Source organism: Macrobrachium rosenbergii, chromosome 45, assembly GCF_040412425.1.
Source record: "Macrobrachium rosenbergii isolate ZJJX-2024 chromosome 45, ASM4041242v1, whole genome shotgun sequence".
Taxonomy (NCBI): domain Eukaryota; kingdom Metazoa; phylum Arthropoda; class Malacostraca; order Decapoda; family Palaemonidae; genus Macrobrachium; species Macrobrachium rosenbergii.
This window is the reverse complement of record NC_089785.1, coordinates 16,599,518-16,615,206: the sequence shown is the minus strand read 5'-3', so window position 1 is coordinate 16,615,206 and position 15,689 is coordinate 16,599,518. Positions and strand designations below refer to the sequence as shown.

Below are 15,689 nucleotides of genomic sequence, written 5' to 3'. Positions count from 1 at the left end.
TGTGTAACTATCCTATTATTTTGGCTACCACATTTTAGAGGGTTGCTTGTCTTTCCATCTTACTTTCCCTTTAGATTCTGTACTCCAATAATTCAAGTTTTTCTTGCAGGGGTTACAGAGATGATGATGAAAGGTACTAGAAGTCATAAGGGAGCAGTCTCCATAGTTTTCGCAAGTGCTCTTTTGAGTGAGAGGACCACTGGGATTGGAGTTGGGTCTCCAAACCTTTAACTGTTCTTTATAAATGCAATGACAAGCTCTTCAGTAGTTCATTATTAGCAGACAAGTACAGAGTATGCTTGTTGGACAGTATTCTTGGGGAGGCAAAGCTCCTATTCCTGTTGTCCTGGCAGGAACAATCACATCAGTGGGCCAGTTATCCTTGGCCACTTAACATCTTGTCTCTTAGGATCTCCACTAACACCCTCCTCTCTTGGTGCAAGTCTCAGAAGTGCTAGCATGGTGAAGGGGGTGTCCGGACCGTTCGTTACTGGACCGTTTGTACCCGGACATTTCGTTACGGACATTACGCCACGGGACAGTTCATTACTAGACCCTTCAGCTACCAGGCCATTACGCTACCAAAAGGTCAAAGTTTTGTCTACTATTATTTTTGTAATTAAATGTTGATCACCTTGTTAATGTAGTTCCTAACTTGAAATACTGAATAGTTGTTAACATAATTACTGTTATACATCTTACCTTGTTACTTAAATACTGGATACTATTATACATTTTACTTTGTTACTGTAACTAAACCAACGCATTTCATTTGCTAAGTATCTCTTTTTTAAAAGTGACTGAACCCTTAGTCAAGATGCCCAGGACGATTGAATCCAGAAGAAAAAAAATCAAGTTGGTGGATGATTTGAATTACATATACTGTAAGCAGAAGGAAAATAGTGATGGGACAAAACAATATTGGATGTGTGAAAATCGGACGTGTAAAGCAAGAGTGCACACAAACGTTGATGAGGATAATTATGTAATAATAAAGGAAGTCGGTGAACACAATCATACTACCACGGCTTTTCTGTAAGTGCAAAATGTGCAAGCAATCAAATCAAAGATAAAAGCTCTTGAAACCCAGGACTCTTCACGTACTTTGATTGCTACTGAATTAAAGAATTTACATGAATGTGCCATAGCTGAAATTCCTTGTCCATCAAATATAAGTCGTAATATACGCCGATGGAGGCAAAAAGGAAAATAAATCATCTCCAATTCCACAAGTAAGGCATGGTTATCTGATTCCCGAAGACTACGCCAAACTGAGTACTGGGTCATTATTTCTGCAATACGACAGTGGCGAAGACGATCTCGAAAGGATTTTGGTATTTGCATCTGCAGATGGATTAAGTGATTTGAAAAAGTTTAAAGTATGGGCAGGTGATGGAACATTCAAATGTTGTCCAATTATATACTATCTGTTATATACGTTGCATATACAAACTAAAGACATAAGTATTCCCGACTTTTTGCACTACTACCTGATAAAACCGAAGCCACTTACAAGCGCCTTTTTCTGTAATTAAAGACCTCGTACAAAAATCATGAGCCAGATCGCATTGTGGTTGATTTTAAAAGGCTGTCATTAATTCACTGAAGGCTGTTTTTCAAGAAACAGAAGTTAGCTGTTGTTTATTTCATTTATCTTAGAATGTTTACAAACATACAGTTCAAGCAGGGTACAAGGAACGATATCATCAAGACGACGAATTTAGTTTAAAAGTGCGCTGTTTCCCAGCACTGGCATTTTTACCGCCAAATTACGTTCTTTCAGGGTTTGAGGAGTTGATCGATGATAATGAAATTCCAGAAGAAATAGTTTCGTACTTTTCTACAAATTACATTGGTGGTGAACGAGGCCGGGGATCAAGGAGAAGACGACTAGAACCCTGTTTCCTATACAGTTGTGGAATGTGTATCAGAGGACAGTCAATGAAATGCCCAGGACAAATAACAACTTAGAGGGTTTTCATAGCTCTCTTAGAACTTCAGTTACAAGCTCACATCCAAATATATGGAAATTGATTGATGCCTTGAAAAACGAAGAAGGACTAGCGAGAACAAAAATCATACAAGTAAATTGCAGCAATCTACCTTCAAAGAAAAGAAAGTATAAGAACTCTGAGCAGAGGGTTCTTAATGTTATTAGTCGCTACAACCCTGAATGTAAAATGGATTTTCTTCGAGCTATTGCTCATAATTTGAAGCTATATTAATAAAAACTTTTTATTTTATAATACATGACTAAACTAATATATGACCAAACTAGTACAGTAAATATTTTTAATATTTCAATTTTATAATAAATATATAGTATTACTATTGTATTATTATATATAACAAAAATTACAAACTATTATTATTATTATTATTATTATTATTATTATTATTATTATTATTATTATTATTATTATTATTATTACATTTATCTAATTAAAGAATATGAGCTCGCAACAAATCTAAAAAAAAAAAAGCTCTTGGTAGCGTAATGGCCTGGTAGCGAAGGGTCCTAGTAACGAACTGTCCTGTAGCAAAATGTCTGGTAACGAAGTGTCCAGGGACGAACGGTCCAGTAACGAACGGTCCTAGCACCGGTGAAGGGAAGAAAGGAATCCTTTAGCGGGAATACTATGAATTCTCCCTCCTCTCATAATGTAAAGGCTTTTGGATGTGTCATAGGAGGGCTGGAACACTTTTCAGAATTGTTCATGGCAGGTCCTGACCATAGGACCAGCCATATTTGCAAGTCAGCATTCTGAGGTATGCGAAGCATGGCTACTCTGAAGGTTTCCGAGAATTGTTGATAGGTTCTTCAGTAGTGCTTTTGTTACAGCACAACCATAAGAGTACCTTGCTGAGCAAAGATACACAGCTGCAACCGCAGATGTACTAGTGGATGGTTCACCACTGTTGGGCTGTCTGCCACTGGGGATTAGGTTGGCATACTACCCGAGTGGTTTAGGTTAGTTTGGTATGGAATGGTTCTTGCTCCCTCAAATTGCAGTTTCTCCAGTTTGGGCTGGGTTTTTTCCCTAATGCTTGATCTCATAGTTTCCACACTGAACAAAACTTGGCAATATTCTGTTCCTCCATCCCATTCCCTGGAAGTAATAATGGAAGTAATATTCCATTGTTCTGGGAATGATCTGGGTTCTATGATTTCCACTATTTAACATCCTTTTCTCCTCGTCAGGTATCACTGGTGATGATCCTTCGTTTTCAAACTGACTTTGGTTACTCCTCACGACCCATAGTTGAGCAGCATTCAGTACTGCTGAATTTTGTGACTGAAACTCTTCCTCCAGTCAGAGTGCTGGTTCAGCAGGTCATGGACTTCTTTGTTCACCTTTGCTGAGACTTTCTCTTGGTAGGCTATGCTGCATGCTTGCAGTCATCTGTCATTCGGTCTTCAGTTTGTAGACCTTCAATTGTCTTAATTTTTGGTGTTATCGTTACTTGACTAGTTGTTTAGGACTTGCTGTCCCTTCACCAAGAGTTTTCTCTCAAAAGGTAGGTAAACCAGTCCTTTGCAGCCTAACCCAAGTGCCATATTAGCTCTTGAATGAAACATTGTTCATAGGTTCTCTCTCATGAATGCCCATTTGACCAACATGGTCGTGGCAAAGAGTAGCAGGGAGTTTTTTCTGGCATTCTGTCTGGTCTTCTCGTTCACCTTTGCTGAGACTTTCTCTTGTTAAGCTATGCTGTATGGCTTGCGCTCATCTGTCATTCGGTCTTTACTCTGTAGACCTTCGATTGTCTTAATTTTTGGTGTTATCCTGACATGACAGGTTGTTCAGGACTAGCTTTTTAGCCATCAAGAGTGTTCTCTCAGATGGGAGGCAAACCAATCTTCTGAGCTTAACCCAAGTGCCATATTAGCTCTTGCATGAAACTTTGTTCATAGGTTCTCTCTCTCAAGACTGCCCATTTGGCCAACATAGTCATGACAATGAGTAGCAGGGAGTTAGAATTTTCTGGCCTTCTGTCTGGTCTTGGAGAGATGGGCTCTCTCTCTCTCTCTCTCTCTCTCTCTCTCTCTCTCTCTCTCTCTCTCTCTCTCTCTCTCTCTCTCTCTTTTCTGTCCTGAATGTGAAGCAGTCTCAAGACTGGTCTGGCTCCTGGCAGGAGATTTAAGTTTTTTTTCTCTCTCTCTCTTAACCCTCCCACCCAGACTTCAAGTGATGGTTCCAGCTGAGATGCTTCATGTGCTCATTGTGCTGTAATATAACATCCTGGAGGACTTGGGGCCCTTAAACTAAAGCACTGGCCTTTTTTTTCTTTGCCTTAGGCTACATAGGAGGAATAGCAAGGAACATCCTTCCTTCTCTGGCTTTGTGAGGTAATTGATGAGTTAAAGGCCACTCAGGGGAGAACATCACCCTCTGTACTCATTTGAGGATACACAAAGTTAGTGTAGGTCTGACCTTCAAGTCTTTTAGAATGATCTTTGCTGTGTTTTTGAGCAATAAGGGCAGGTGTCTGGGTAAGCATCCCTTTCTTCATTCTACCAGAGGGACAGCACCCACAGGCCCTTAGAGTTTTTCTTTGGACTTGAGGTGGATGTTCTACAGGTGGTGCAAGCACTCAGCTCTGCATGTACAGACTAGTATTTTCTTGAGTACTTTAGCTTTGTATTATGAGTTGGCTAGACTCACTCTTGCTCCCCACTTCCATTCTGGATCAGCATATAGGCTGCAGTAAAAGGTAGATTCAGGTACCTGCATTTCGAGCATCCAGTCTTAGCACAGTGTCTAATATACATCTCCCTCTGCTCTTCTTATAACAGAATTGGGAAGGGAGCATAGGTAGAGTTGCTTCCTAGACCAATTTTGGGTTTTACCATGAGCAGCTGCCTTTCTGCTTATAATTTCCTTACAGGAGATTTCACTGTTCTCTGTTGTATATTCCTTGAGTACCATCTTGTAATGAAGGTACTTTGGCCAAGGGCCAGCTGCTCTAATCAATCCTCTCACCAGACTGAGAGGAGGCTTACAGGAGTCATGACATCCCCTGAATACTTGCATAACCGGGAGCATGACTTTTCTGGGTGGCAGTTAACTCCACTCTGTCGACAGGGACTGCTTCTCACCTGTTGGTTGTCGACAATTATACCTGTAGGAACAAGTACCAAATTTTTCTTAGGTAAAGAAACTAAAGCCTTTTATTTATTTAGTCAGATCCACTCAGACGCTTAGTCCCTGCAGCTGAATGAAAAGTGCTAGTTGTGTTAGTAGTTGAGTGAGGGGTACTCTTCCACCCACCCCACCTTTTACAGTTAACTACCTTGTTACCAAATTCAACGACCATACCATTTCGTGCTGGATGAAATTTTCTATTATAAAAGGCTGCCCTGGCTTGTATAAGTAGGAAAAATGCAAATTACTTTTAAAAATTTGTTGTACTTTCTTAAAGGGGTCTGGACTTGACGGCTGGTATTTTCTGCTCTGACATTGCAGACTTGTTTCTGATTTTGAGTTTCTCTCTCTCTCTCTCGTAGTCAGGTCGGCAACGACCTCGTTCTATGGTAGAAAAAAAATCACAGTGAGGAAGCAAATCCAAAGACATGGGTAATTAATTCAAGTTGAAATTAAAGTATTGTTAACTGACGTTTCTCTGCCCTGAGAGGAAATCGCCCAACGTTTCTCAGAGTTTGTGCACCATCTTCTCTCCACCGAAATTCATTTTATCAGAGAGGACCTACAGTTAAAAAAAATAGCTCTTGAAAAACCAATTTATGGTTAATAAAGTAATAATTTAATGTTAAATTTAACGTATAGGTCATAGTATGAAATTCAGCAAGCCTCACATAAAGACTAGCTTTGTGCAATTACGTAAATTTCGTAAAGGAAAATTAGTAATTAGTAATTATGTAAAGAGTAAATTTAAATTACATGGAAAATTTCTTAAGAGCAAAGTATAACAGGTTTGTAAACAGAAGGCTTAAGTTGAAAGGCAGTTCTAACGATCGCGTTAAATGGTAATTTATATACATAGCCTGTTTGCCTGTATTGTAATAGATGCAATGATGTCTTAACTTTTCGACTTCTTCACATGATCTTGGATACGCATAATTATTAGGAAAAACCCACATCCATGGTAGGCTGCGCCCCCCACACAAGAGGTCTAGCGAAGATGTCATTGTTGAAGATGTCATTGTTGCTATTAAAAATAAATCTATATTTGGTAAAACTTAACTGCAATATATATATATATATATATATATATATATATATATATATATATATATATATTGTTACGTGTGTGTCTTGGCTGATCAGTTATTGGTTAATTTACGTAAAGTTGCACGGCCCTGCAGGCCAAGAATACACGTAACCTGTCTCTTGAAGCCAAGAGTTAACCTCAAAGACAGACGTTAATTAATCAAAGGTCGCCAGTTAAGGGTAATTAACTTTAACAAAGAATATTCCAGGAATAAAGACTTTATGATAAACGTCACCAACTGCGGACGCAGAAAAATCTCTACTTGTTAAGATGGTATTAAATACAAAAAAAAAAAAAACACACAACGGTTCTCCCCCCAAACAATGAGCGCTAGGCATAACGAATACCAGAGTATTAAAAAATGACTTGCTTGCCTAAATCCCCGAGACTTACTGGGACAATTCGGCTAACGCTAGCAATATAATAATTTGACTTAATCTAGACTTCGTACCAGTGGGTACCCTAAATGATGGCTGGAGAATGAAACAAAGAAAGATTGGGAAATACAGAAAGAGGATAAAAGAATGGGCGAAGTTTTGAACAAAAGACAGACTTTACCTTAGGGGATTAAAGCGTTGTTTAGCATCAATGGACGACCGGAAGTTCTTGCAATTTCTTCTTCACTTCACTAATAGATTAATAGACAAAAAGGGGGGAGAGGCCCAACCGGACGTGTTGTCTCCCCGAAAGCTTGATTCTCTCTGCCTGTTCTCTGACCGGCTTAGGTCAAAAACAGGCCTACAGTCATGCCCTAGGCATCTACGCTCTGTTAAAAACATTCGCCAAGAGAGACAGGTAGAAAGGAAAAAAGGACCTTAGGACCACCTATTCTTAAAGTTGAATATGAAAAATGCTACCTATTCCTTTCTCCAACGGACGTTAAAGTTTGAACTGAAGACGCTCCTAATGCAGACAACGGCTTTTCCCAGTCTTGGTCAGGCTGATATTATTTACAATCAAAAGTTACGAGGGCGAACAGCAGTAATATTTATATATATATATATATATATATATATATATATATATATATATATATATATATATATATATATATATATATATATATATATAAAGAGCAAGGTAATAAGTAAATAGCTACTGAGTTCAACTTAAAGTCATTATACTCTACTGTATGTGGTTATAAAGGATCATGACACTGAACGGAACTTTGTTGTTAAATCATATGAATTTCTTTACGTTGGTCATTGGCCTTAGCTTAGAACTTAAAAAAGGGACTTTTGCACCTTTCATTTCACATTTATATATAAATATTTATATATAAATATGTATACTCATTATATATATAATATATACGCTATATAATATGCAGTATATTGAGATATGTGTATATATATGTATGTATGTATATATATATATATATATATATATATATATATATATATATATATATATATATATATATATATCTATATTACATATATAGATATATATTATACATACGGTATATGTATATATATATATATATACACACATATGTATATTTTATATATATATATATATATATATATATATATATATATATATACATATATATATATATAAGGCTTCTGTACTTAGTGTAACTGAAAAACAGGGGAAGAATAAAGGAAGAACTTGCAGTATGTTTAATTTCTTGTAGCTTTTTTGTCTTTCAAGTGATACATACCTTGGAGACAAGCCTTGTCCATGAACGAATACAGACATGTGATATTTTTCTTATGCACAGACACTCATGTATCTAAACTTGCAGTGTAAATCTCTAGTTATTTATGCATCTGAACATATACAAAACAAGGTCATATCCTTAGCATTTCTGTTTGTCCCTTTTGAAGCAGCTCTTATTATGCTGAACACTTCGGCTTCACTTTCCTCCCAGTTGCTTTTCGCAGATGTACCTGTTAGATTAAGAATAGAGGGAGACAAAAAGAAAGTTAATCTTAGTGTGCCACTTCATATTTTTTGTATCTGAAAAGGAAAAGGTGACTTGGAAACACATTACCTGAACGCCATTATTATTCCATTTATTTACCCCAAGAATTGCGTTATAAATCTGAGCATGTGGACGGATGGAAGAGGTTCTTTTATTATGGTCTTTTTCGCTGAATTACCGTTTGACTTGAAAATCACTGATTATGGGATCTGGAACTAAACAAGGGCCTATTCAGTTTTATTTTTAAATCTCATTGGAAAAAGAAAGTAGGGCACAGGGATGCAAAAGACGAGAAAAATTTTTTGCTTCGATGTCAGAATCGAGCAGTTAATGAGAGCCTTTCTTGCTTGAAGTGATAACACCAGTAAGCAGGCATTTGTTCCTTTTGATGACAGCAAAGAGGCCGAGGGGCCGGGCAGGAGTGGACATCATGGTCCCTCATTTGACAAAAGAAAATGAAGAAACAGTTTTCAGTCCTACTGAGAAGCTCTAACAATCAGAAAGATATTGAAGAGAAATATGCTTTTTCAGAAACAGATCCGCAGAATGCTGTTGCTAAGATAAAATAAGAAAATCTAATGAATATTATTATACACAATGACATTGTTACAAAAAGTTGAATACACTGCAAAGAAATTGTTAAGAAAGGCCCATTTTATACCACAAATGGATAATCTTTGGCTGCATTTGGGTTCAAACACCGCCTTATGTATGGGTGAGAGGTGAGTCACTCATGTTAGTGTATTCCCTGTACATAAAGCAGCGTACTGCTTATGTTGTTTTTTTTTCATCTAAATGCAAGACATCTTATAGTAGATGTGCCTTCAAAGCCAGGGTAGTTTCTTTTAAGTGGGAAAAATTGAGAAGTTATATGTTCAGGAATATATGGATATGCAATCTGAGACCTTCGCTGCATGGAAAGAAACTGAACTGGTATTTGTCTCCAGAGCGGCACTGAGGCAATTAAGCAAGGAGAAAGTAATTGGAGAGATGCACTTTGATTGTTGCTATATTGTATACAGTACCTAGCTCCTCAGAATCTTGAATTTCGTGGTCACATTGAGGGTATAACCTCACACGAAAATGCTGGAAACTAATTGTTACTCGGCAGGATTTAGCAGTGTGATTCAGTAACGAGAGGAGATTTAGTTGCGTGTAAAAGCACAAACAAACACCAGCATATGTGCGAAACATTGTTTGTAGGCAACTTGCAGAAAAACACTACCGTATTCTGTTTGATTCCATACCGGATTTATGCCGTTGTGAACTATGGCCCAAGCTATTTGATTGTTGACATTGATTCGAAACAAGAAAATTATAAATTGAAGAGCGTTTTTGATTACTTCATACAAGTAAGAAAAATAATGTCAGTATTGATAAAACAGTAAAGACTTGGAAGCCTATGGAATTGTATCGAGAGACTGATGTTTATAATGTTATGATACAGTAGCCGTCATGTCAGGTTATCTCTCAGGTGTTCAACATAATTCTCATCAGAACTCCGAAAGCAGTGTTTATAAACTGCGATGACGACAGTTTGAACTTAGCATGCCTTTATGATGCAAGTCAAGCGACAAACTTTTATGTTATCATCGAAGCCACACATACTTTACTTGCTCATTCAACAAATCGATGGGATGAACTGCAGCAGCAGCCGCAGCCTAAGATTTCTGTAAGCATGAATCAGAAACATGCTGAGGTGCAAGAGACAAGGCAGTCGAGGCCATGCGTGAAAAACTGGATGAATTGTTGGGATTGTCAGAGTAACCAGGTGAGAATGATAGCATCGCTGGAAAACGCCGTTGTTCTCATAATATTTTGCCGCTGATGCTTACAGTTGATTTTCTTGTACGTTTTCTTGAAAAAAAAAACATTTTTCATGTTTATGCAAGTACAGAAATGTCTACAGGATCCGCCCCCCCCAAAAAAAAAAATTACAAAGTTATCTTCTGATCGTGACTTTATGAAAGTGCAGTTAATAGAAGCACATGAAAAGTCTTGTCAAGAAGCATTCAGTATGGGCAAGAATCAGTGAAACGGGTACAGGTCAATGAAAGGAGGAAAGTTTGCAAACGAATTCCCCTTGATATTCGGTAGCTGCTGGTTGAGTGCTTTACAGGAAATCTGTTGCATCATGAAGTGTTATGGAAGGGAAAGTAGTTGTCTTCTCTCGTGTAGCCTGTACTGGAAGAGGAAGTCGTGGTGGTTAATTCTAGTGACATTTCTTCATTTAAATGAGGACTTGGACTTGTACACCAAACTAACGTCTTTAAATTATGATACATGTATCAGTTTTCTTAAATGCACTTTTTTGAAACTCCAAATCCAGTCAGCATTTCGATTAACAGTTCAACTGATGATGAGAAATTGTGTGCATATCTCGAGTCTCTAAGGATGAATATATTTGAAGAAGATAACAAGTAACTCGTTTTCACTGAGATTGGTTCGTTTTTTTATGACCATTGTGCTTATGTCGCAAGGACCTCATATCGGCAATTTACTCCCTCAGTGCTACATGACTGACAGTGCCCTATGCTTTGTTTTATACCCAACATTTCATCATTTATTCATCCATTCATTCACTCTCTTCTTTCTTCAGACATGCCTTATATTTGCGACATTAAAAATACTGATTTTTCTCTGATGACACAAACACATATATATCATCCAATACCACAGTGGTCCTCTAGCAAATAAATGTAAGAAGCGCTCGCCGGAAAACGTGAAAGGAAAGACCGTAGACGCTGAGCTTTCATCTTTCTTTCAAGACCTGATCACAGTAACAGAAAGAAGAAAAAGTACAATACTGTAACATTACATTCGCCTGGTAAAAAAAAATACATAGATAAACAAGCGTAAAGATCAACTATCGAATTGCTAGTATTCACAAGAGCAGGTACTACATCAAACAGCCTACTATTATGAAGAGCAATTACTTGTTGTCTATGAACACACTATACACATCCTACGTCACTTTCTTTAGGTTTTTTCTTTATCAAAAAGGTTCTGATACAATTGTTATATTTAAAAACAACATTGACGTTAAATTCTTTCAGTGATTTAGGGAGATGACAAAGTTCACTGTAATAAGGTAAACAAAATATTCTCAGTTTTAAACTCCTTCCTAACCGCTGAACCATAATAACACTTCTTTGTCTTCCGTAATGCTTCGTCTAAAAATAAACTGGATAACATTTACCAATAGCATATATGTTTACAATTTCTTCGTTCAGATACTCTGGGTCACATATTTTCAGGTCTCTCTCTCTCTCTCTCTCTCTCTCTCTCTCTCTCTCTCTCTCTCTCTCTCTCTCTCTCTCTCTCTCATTCATATTATTATATATATATATATATATATATATATATATATATATATATATATATATATATATATATACATGAGCCTTCAGAGCTCGTCAAAGCCTTCATTACGATATTATAACTTTTATTTATAAATTTGTAAGTTTCTTTCATAGTTCAAACCACGTGATTGGTGAGAGAGAGAGAGAGAGAGAGAGAGAGAGAGAGAGAGAGAGAGAGAGAGAGAGATGTGCTCAGCTGATCTTTTCATTAATCAAAAAGTGTTGGTCTCTCTTTGGAATGGCAAAATCATTTCTTGCTTTGCTCACTCCTCTAGTTTCAGATTGCCTGTCCTAGTTCCTCATGAGAGAGAAAGAGAAAAGATGACAGATGTGGGCCCCCGCATTCTTAGCAGTGGCCATGTCAATTTAGGTCCTCGAAAACAAAACAACTTTTACTTTCAGGAAACTGTTACTCGTTGCCGATGATCACACGGCAGAGGGTTCCAGTTCTCCAATCGGGATATGCTCTCCGAACGTCATATTCTATGTAAACAAGCCCCATCTACGATAATACGTCCTGTAGGAACAATCCAATCAAATGGCAAGACCTTTGTCACAACCTGCATAAGAATATATAGCCTCACATACAGCAGCAGCCAGTTATCTTCGTGCTTTCCTTAGATCTCCTTCAGCCAGTTATCTTCGTGCTTTCCTTAGACCTCCTTCAGCCAGTTATCTTCGTGCTTTCCTTAGACCTCCTTCAGCCAGTTATCTTCGTGCTTTCCTTAGGCCTCCTTCGAAGTTGCTTGTAACGGTTTATAGGAAGCAGGCACTTGACAAGTCTGGCAGAACTGGTTTGAGAGCAGTCCATTAAAGACCTTAGACTTCCCCCTCCATCAGGAAGGCCTGGGAGTCAAGCGACGGTGCAAGTCAGAATGAATTTAACACTTCCACAATCCCGTAGCAAGAACTGGAGTCACCTTTTAACTAAGTGAAAACTTGAGGGTAGATTCTCCCTCCGAACTGAGCTGACGAATTTCTCTGTGTTGTGCACCAGACATTGAAGACCACAGAATTAGGCGGCGACGAGGAGCACACAGGAGGTTATATACTTGATACATGGGTGTATGTGGGGAAAACAACTAAACTATTTTGAGGGTCTAGTAAAGACTGGAATGGTAATTAACTTTACGTAAATAGTTAACATATTTTATGGGAAATAAGTGTTGTCAAGCATTTAAAGCTCATTGTTAAATTATATATATTTGTGAAGAATCAGTTAAACCTTGTCTGTTCTAGGTCTCTGTTAGTCTGTTAAACTTTCATCATTTAGAGTTATAAAGAAGTCCCTGACCCTGAAAAGATCAAACTTAAGTAATTTTCATTTAAAGGGAAGTCTCTGAATATGACACCTTATTAGTGAGGCGGTAATTGTAAATGTGGTGGTGTTCATGATCCAGTGAAACAAACCAGTAGTATTGGTGTAGAGTTATTTGTTTCCCTTATGTCTTCAGGTTACTGTGTTATTGCCAGTCGCATTTTATGCCAATATCCTGTTTTTTCTCATAAACGAGATAAAGTCTGCGCCTGAGTGGATGTGGCATGTTTTGACTAACCCTTCTGGACAGGATTCGGAGTGAGATCTAGAAACAGGTTGTCATGGTGTTGTCTTTAATTTTGATTTGTATTTGCATTGCCTTTGTAATTAAGTCTGTTACTTTAATGGGTAGCGTGGGTAACTCTCCTATTCTGATTTAATTTGAGTGTGTCCTTCTCTCCAACTAACCAACGTGGATCGACTTGCATGCCATTGCTGCCGTGATTTTTGTAAGGCCTTGCCCTTCAGGGTTAACGTGTAGAAGGAAAGACTGCAATACGCACTTATTGCGCGTTAGATTGAAATTGTCTTAGCTGTTTCAGAGAGAGAAGTATGTTAAGAGGATATTAAGCCAGTGTAGAGTTTATTAAGTATTTACCTCTACGGTAAATTAACATAACTCCAGTCTCCCCGTGTATTAATGCGCACTGATCACTTTTGATTGTGCTGGATTTATCACAGATTTATCTTTACCACGAATAAACAGTAGTTTTCTTATTACCATGTCTATCTGTAATTCCATTGCTTTGCAGTGTTATTGCAGTAGTGTGAGATTTTTTATTGATTTGTAGATTTTAGGCATACATGCCAAGCACTGGGGCAGCTAAGGCCATTCAGCGCTGAAACGGAAATTGACAGTAGAAGTCTGAAAGGTGTAACAGGAGGAAAAGCTCGCAGTTGCACTATGAATCAATTGTTTTTCTTCGTTCCTCCAGATGTCTTCGTTTATGCTTCTGGTTTCTTCATAGCCACTGCTTTCTTGATTTCACTGATTACTTCTTTATTTTTTTCGTGTTCTTTTAAGTAAATTTGTAATTTTCTTTTTTTCTTTTTTTTTAATTCTTATGGTAACGTAACCTCTCTCTCTCTCTCTCTCTCTCTCTCTCTCTCTCTCTCTCTCTCTCTCTCTATATATATATATATATATATATATATATATATATATATATATATATATTAACTTTATCACATACACAATTGTTCTGTGCATTAGTAGAATTACTAAAAGGACCTCATTCAAACTGGATTGAATGAGGTCCTTTTATTAATATATATATATATATATATATATATATATATATATATATATATATATATATATATATATATATAGTCCAGTGTGTGTTCTAATCAGACCAGTTTGGGCAGGTGTTTATAAACCTTTTGAAATGGTGCTGAGATGCAATGACAATATTTGTCGATGTCTTTGGCGAGTTTCTATTTTCTCACTAAGCAATCTTTTCCCTTCTCTATCTTTACTGCCACTTTATCCCACGTTGCTCGCCAACAAATTTCTCTCCTCTGTTTTAGATAGAGAAATAACTAAGGTAGGAAGACATCAGTGTTCTTTGGGTTGTGTTTTCGGTAGGAACCAAGTTAGTTTCTCCACATATGAAAAATTATATGCCTCAAGGTGACTCACTATTTGTTGATAGTTTTTTCCGTTGTTGTCCCTTTACATATACTGTACGTATTCCGCCAAATAAGAATGAGCTGCTTCTCCGGAATGTAACTGGCCCTCGAGACCTGAATTAACTAAGTCTAAAAGTTAACTGTGAGAATAAAGTCTTAAGTTTTCTTTTGACATAATGGGAGAGTCGCTTAACACGCACTGAGAATAACACTTTCAACGCCCAAATAAATATATATGTTATATATATATATATATATATATATATATATATATATATATATATATATATATATATGTGTGTGTGTGTGTGTGTGTGTATGTTATATATATATATATATATATATATATATATATATATATATATATATATATATATATATATATATATATATATATATATATATATATATATATATATATATATATATATATATATATATATATATATATATTATATATATATATACTGTATATATAGAATCTACTGGTCACTTTTAACCAGATACTCAGCAATTGTAATAGCCACAATGCCCTCTTAACTTCTCGAATTCTTAGCGCTTTTTGGATACGCTTGTCACTTCAAAGCCTTTGGATCCAAGTGCAAGAAATTTGAAGAAATTATTCACGTCATAGTTCACATGATGTTCTAACTACGTCACCGTTCACCGTTCATTATTCTTTCTCCGATGAGTCCACATCGGGCCACACTCTAAACTGCTCAGTTAGCCAGTTGCCACATGCAGCGGAAATGTTTGCTAAACTGCCGAGTTAGCCAGTTGCCGCTTTCAGCGGAAATGTTTGCTAAACTGCTGAGTTAGCCAGTTGCCACTTTCAGCGGAAATGTTTGCTAAACTGCTAAGTTAGCCAGTTGCCACTTGCAGCGGAAATGTATGCTCAACTGCTGAGCTCTCTTGCAACTTGTTTTGGTAATTTTAAATCCAACTCCGTTTCTACCCTTCTCCACAGAGCGCTCGTCCTTACGTCGAACTGGACCCTTTTTCATAATGAAGTTACGTTTTTAATTGACTTTTTTAATAATAACTGTTTTCCCGCAAAGCTGGTGTATAGGAAATTATATCAACTACTTAACAAACATTTCAGTACAAAACCAAAAGTTTTCACTGTCCCAAAAATGAAGTTTTACGCATGCTTTCCTTGTACTCATGCCCTCAAATTTCATAAAAAGTTCACGCAAATTATTCAGGAACATTT

At 37.0% G+C, this 15,689-nt stretch overlaps 1 protein-coding gene and 1 long non-coding RNA gene across 2 annotated transcripts in view; one reads left to right on the top strand and one right to left on the bottom strand.

The window, feature by feature from the left end:
• The window catches only part of LOC136829717 (uncharacterized), a 210,221-nt gene that overhangs the window by 107,227 nt on the left and 87,305 nt on the right, over positions 1-15,689 (top strand). The window lies entirely within an intron of this gene.
• LOC136829679 (uncharacterized) overlaps positions 7,846-15,689 on the bottom strand; it is a 28,559-nt gene continuing 20,715 nt past the window's right edge. The window contains exon 5 of the long non-coding RNA XR_010850443.1: positions 7,846-8,129. This is a non-coding gene — a long non-coding RNA (uncharacterized lncRNA). The remainder of the gene's footprint in view (positions 8,130-15,689) is intronic.